The sequence below is a fragment of the Mastomys coucha genome, unplaced genomic scaffold, assembly GCF_008632895.1.
Source record: "Mastomys coucha isolate ucsf_1 unplaced genomic scaffold, UCSF_Mcou_1 pScaffold20, whole genome shotgun sequence".
NCBI classification, from domain to species: domain Eukaryota; kingdom Metazoa; phylum Chordata; class Mammalia; order Rodentia; family Muridae; genus Mastomys; species Mastomys coucha.
In genome coordinates this window covers 4543473-4549472 of record NW_022196903.1, presented here as the reverse complement: position 1 = coordinate 4549472, position 6000 = coordinate 4543473, and the positions used below count along the sequence as shown (strand labels likewise).

Sequence of the window (6000 nt, the reverse complement as noted above, 5' to 3'; positions counted from 1 at the left end):
AGGGGTCTGATTGTTCTGGCAGCATGTGTATAGTAGAGGATTGCAAATTCAATCATCAAAGGAGGAGAAGAGCTCGGCCCTGTAAAAGTTCTCTGCCCCAGTGTAGGGGAATGCCAGGGCCAGAAGGTTGGAGAGGGCGGGGTGGCAGGCATGGGGAAGGGGGAGGCAACAGGGGTTTGGTTTGGTTGTTTTTGTTTGTTTCTTTGTTTTTTGGAGCGGAAACTGGGAAAGGAGAAATTTACATGTAAATAAAGAAAATATCTAAAAAAAGAAAAAAGAAAAGAAAAAAAAGAAATGATATCTTGGTGGGCCCCTAGCACACAAGTAAGTATCTGGGCTGCCTCTGAGTTTGGGGTGCCAGGCAACAACGCGGAGGCAGGAGACTGACTTTCCTTGAAGTTTACGCCTCAAATACCTCTGTCATGCAAAGTGTGCGTGGCACTAGACCACCAATTGTGGCCTTTGAGGTGTTTGCAGTATGTTTCTAACTTTTTAATAATTTGCCCTTTATCCAGCCCATCGTCCCTTGCATGCAAATGAAGGCTTATGCTTACACCAATCATACAATTGCCTCGTCAGCACAGGTCCACTGCTCTCCCCTTGTGGCCTAGGTGGAAGTAGCTGGAGGGTTATCTGAGTTCATCTAGGCTGGCACAAACTATTTCACATAAGCCCCTGGCCAAGGCTGTGCCTTCTGGAGCCAGGGGGGAATCACTGTACAATTCTTTTAAGGTGCTTTTAAGTGATGGCTGTGGTGGCATCAGCTAGTGAGGCTGGATGTTTGATTGGTAAGCCTTTTGTTCTAGGCAGCCAGGGTCCAATATTTGCTAAATAGGGAGTCAAAATGCCCCAACCCTCAAGCGATTTGCTCACTTAAAGGAAATGAACATCAGGGGTGCTTAAGAACATAAAGAAGTTCTCATTAACTCTAACAGTGATTTAAGAGCTTGACAGTACATAACACCTGCCCAGTGCCTCAGGGAGCAGGGAACTCTCTTCCCCAGCTTTCATGGTCATAGCCACAGCTTAGAGGCCAACATATAGTGTACCTCTCTGTATTACTTGTCCTTCTGTTGGTAGCTGGAACACTTTCAAAGTACAGTCAGAGCACCAAATGCTTGTGTATTTTCCTGTTTGTCAAAGCCACAGCTATGCAAATTACATTGACCTGACCTTGTGATGGTCTGTGATTCAAGTGGAGAGATCATAGCAAAGGTGAGGCGAAACCCAGTACAAAGATGTTATATCAAACGACACAATAAAGAAATGAGTTTTGTTTTCATTTAGTTTTGTAGTTATTTTTAATTACTTAGAAGTAGCAGGAGGATTGGAGATGATTCTGCTGAAATCTCTTTGCTTTTGCCTCTTTGCCTGATCATTTCTAATGCTGTCAGGCTTGGTACGACTCTTGGTAGCACAGTAATCTAAGTGTGTGAGTAGCTGAAGTAAGACTTGAGCTCTGATACCTAACTCTGAACTGTTAGCCCTCCGTGTAATTACCACTAGTGTGGCACTTATCCGGTAAGTATAAGTGACTCATAGAGAGTAAATTGGCCAGGAGGCTCAGGGTAATCTCTTCATGTGTGCAAGGTTATTCAGAGTACTTTCAATAAAATGTATGCTCTGAAGTAGAACTCTAATTACTTCCAGGTTAAAAATAAAGTCGATGACACCATTTGAAGACAATGGCCCAATTTTTACTATGTGTTAGCAAACTTATCTTTAGTGCTTGGTTTTATGAAGGGAAGTAATACTATAAATGTAATGGGCAATCATATTTTATTTCATTGTTAATGTCTCCATAAAACTTTTCACTGATGAGACTGCCCTAATTAGGTTTCTGCATTATGCATATATTTGGTAAAAGCCAAGTAAGTTTGCCATGGTTATAATTGCTTCTCATGGTTTTTACAAAGGACAGTGAGATTGTTTATGAAAGCCTTTCTGTCTTTAAAAGGTGATACACAGGTCTAGGGATGCAGTACCTCAGATGGTAGAATGCTTGCCTAGCATGCAGGAGGCTCTGGGTTTAATTCCCAGGACTATACAAACCCTCTGTGGTGGCTCATAGTGTATTTCAGGACTAAAGAAGTAAAGGCAGGAAGATCAAACGTTCAGGGTCATCCTTGGCTACAGGAATTTGGGGTCAGGTCAATCTGGGTTACATGAGATCTTATCTAAATGAACACACACACGAATTAAAATTATAAAATAAAATGGCAACCATATACAAATAAAAGTGTTCTTATAAAGTGATAGTTTGCTTAGATGGCTTTATAAACCGAGAGCATCATTTATCTAGTTCAAGTACCTCCTATTTCTCTTTGCTGGTCAATAACCATCTTCTTTCATGCATACTTAGCTGAAGGACTGCAGAACACATTAATAGTATGGAATATTACTCCAGCTTATGGTAATTAAGCTTTGGATCACTGGTTTTTAAATCATCTGTGCTCTGTTCTCAGGACTTGGACTGCATAGTTTCTTAGAGTGCCAATGTTCTTGCTTTCACCTTAGCTGGCATGTTCTAAAAATGCAGAGAAGCAGAAGGAGAACTTGTATTTTTTCTGTTCAGTGTGCCTCTCTTCACACAGTTCAATGTAAGCCAATCTCCTATAGACTGGATTATGTGCAGACTTCCACAAAAAGACAGGTGTAGTAGTAGTGGGAGCCAGATCCAAGTTTTTTAATCAATGCTAATAAGTATCTATAAGATTATTAATACTTAGGACAGAGTTTAGCATCAGAAAGACTAAACTATTTAAACTCACAGCACCACTTACTGTTGTATCTAAATCCAAAAGTCACTGAAATTAGCTTTTAATGATCACAAAAGACTGTTTACTCTCTGAGACCAGGAGTGGGTCAATCTGCTGTCCTAGAGCCAGCACAGTTCCTTTTACCTATTAGATATTTGATGTATTAGTCAGTGTTTTGTTGCTGTGATAAAACACCATTACTAAAAAGACGTAGTGGTGGTAGTGGGTATTTCAGCTTCCATGTTACAGTCCATCATGGAAAGAAGCAAGGTGTAAGGTCAACCAGAAACCTAGAGGTAGGAACTAAAGCAGAGTTCACAGAGTAAGCGCTGCTTACTGGCTTGCTCTTCATGTCTGCTCAGAAATGCTTTCTTATACAACCTGGGACCACCTGCCCCATGGTGGCAACAACCATAATGAGCAGGGCCCACTCACATCAATAATTAATAATTAAAAAAGCACCCTGCAGACATGCCTAAAGTCTAACATGATAGAACCAATCCCCCAGTTGAAGTTTCTCTTTATAAGTGACTCTAGTTTGTATCAAGTAGATAAAAATTAACTTTCTCAAATGACTTCTTGTCAACTTGACACACAAACACCATTGTAAGTCTCTGTAGCAGAGACCTAAGAATTGTAGGAGTTATGGAAAAAACTGATGCCTGGTGCCATGTGGTGGGGATGGAGTTCCTGAAGAGGTTAGGAAGCTATGGTAAGAGTACAGCCTCAGTTGCCATGGAAGCCTTAAGATTGATAAGTTATGAGAAGAAGTAGAGGCTTGATACTAGGAGGCAGGGTTGGAGTACCCAAAAAGGTCTGGAGAGACCATTGGTAAATGTGGAGCCTCTGTTGCTGTGGAGACCCTGTTATATTAGAGATGGCAGGACAGTGGCCTGAATACTGAGGACAGTGACAATGAGTGGACTCAAATATAGATATTCCCCTTATTTAATGTAATTGTGGTTTTCATTTGTTCTACTGTTAGAGAAGAGCTGTTGTTAATGCTTTTGTTGTTAAAGTTACTGATATAAACTTGACACTTCTTAGCTTGCAATCTAATTTTTATGCTCATTTAAATTTTTTCCCTCTAATTAATTGCTTGGCCATTAGAGCAAACTGTCATAGATATTAGGCTTTTGATTAAAGTTTGGGAGTTAAAAGCTAGGTTTCCCATAAGCATTGCAATTTAAATTGAATTCCATGTTAGCTTTTTCTTTTAATTAAGTCTTTACTAAGTAGGCTATGTATAAGTAACAAAGACCAATTTTTAAAATATGCAATATTATGGGGAGAAAGTGTTCAAGATTGGGATAAAGTTAGGTGTGTTTGTCTGTTTTATATAGTCTCTCTATATAGCTCTGGTTATATAGACCAGGGTGGCCTTGAACTCACAGAGATCTACCCACCTCAGCTTCCCAAGTGCTAAGGTTCAGGGTAACTTCTGTCACACACAGTTTATTATTTTCCTATAATTTATGATTCAGTTCCTGCTTTCAGGTTCCTGCCTTGAGGTGGTACCATAGCATTCCTGTTCCTTGATAATAGACTGTAATTTGCAAGCCAAATACTTTCCTCTCCAAATTGCTTATAGCAATGAAGTTTTATCACACCAACAGGAATCAAACTAGTAGATTTGGTGTTTATTGACTGAATGAGTGGACTCAAATATAGACATTTTCCTTCTTTAATGTAATTGTGTGAATGCATGAGTACATCATGCTGAGTCCTATCCAGCTACTATTCTTGAGCAGAAAGCATTTCTAAAGCTTTTGTCATGTATGCTGGAGTTCTGAGTTAAAGCCCTCATGATTGTCCAGCAATTACACAATGGCTATATGCCTAAAACTAGGAATATTTTAATTTTTATTTATTTTTCTGATACATATGATTTTTTTTTTTTTTTTTGCCTGCATGCATATCTGTGTACCACGTGTGTGCCTAATTTCCAAGGAGGCCTGAAGAGGGCATTTTATCTCCTGAAACTGGAATCACAACAGTTGTGAGTCACCATGTGGATGCTGGGGATCAAACTAGATCCTCTGGAAGAGAAGCCAGTACTCTTAACTTCTAAGTGTCTCTCTAGCCGCCAAATAGGAATTTTTGAAGGTCAAAAAGTTTCCCTCCTCTTGAAAAAGAAAGGAATAAAAAAGGAGAAAGTTTGAAACACAAACTAAGCTATTTCTTCTAATAGATGGACTGATAATGGGTTTACTGGCCAAGGGAGTTGGCTTGTGATAGTAGTCCACTGAATTGCCCACAAACACGAAAGCCAGCACACTGCAGTTACTCACACCTGTAACCCCAATACTGTTGGGTGGAGACAAGTAGATCTTGAGGCTCACTGGGTAGCCAGCTTAGACAAAAAACCCTCCAGGTTCAGTGAGAAATTGTGTCTCAAAAAGTACTATGGAGAGCTGAAGAGATGGCTCAGCAGTTAAAAATGTGTGTTACTCCTGTGGAGACTATAGTTCAGTTCCCACCACTGATGTCAGATGTCTCACAGATGTCAGATGCCTGTAACTTCAGCTCCAGAGGGCCCCCGCCTCCACCACACACACATACTGAAAGAAAACACCCAATTTTGATACAAGCTCCATTTTTTTTTTTTTTTTTACAAAGGATGCTGAACATTTCAAGTGCTTCTCAGACATTCGAAATTCCTCTGTTGTGAATTCTCTGTTTAGCTCTCTACCTCATTTTTTTTTTTTTTTTTTTAGACAAGCTCCATTTTTTGTTTTTTAAGTTTTCGGTTAGTGGGTTTTCTGCCAGCCCACTTGGCCCTGCACTTATGCTCTTTTCTTTCTTCCTGTGTGAGAAGCTCTCACCTCTCCTAGTACCTTCCCGAGAGGAGCCTCAAGGAATTCTTAAAACCACAGAGACTAAATGTCATAACCCCTTTTTAGTAATCATGTGAAGATATATGACTTATGCATAAAATTCTCTCTGAATTCACCCAGCTCCAAAAATAACTCAAGTGTGCTGGGTCAGAAAGTGAGACAGGGAAACTGTTAATGTTTCCCACAGGCCCATGGAGAGTGTTCCCCAGGCTCTCCCAATATTTACTCAAATGAGTAAGTCTCTCTGGCCCTTTCTCCAGTCCTGTGCACACAGTCCTGGATTTCTTGTCTCATGGGATGTATTTTCTTACCCTTACTCTGAAGTATCACCTATTTCCATTTTTCTCTAATTTCAAGACAGCTAGACGCTCATATGCCATTCAGACAGGAGGAATATTGAATCA

General features: G+C 40.1%; 1 protein-coding gene across 1 annotated transcript in view; it reads left to right on the top strand.

Moving 5' to 3' along the window:
• The window catches only part of Col28a1 (collagen type XXVIII alpha 1 chain), a 172346-nt gene that overhangs the window by 61553 nt on the left and 104793 nt on the right, over positions 1-6000 (top strand). The gene's annotated exons all lie outside the window — the stretch shown is intronic.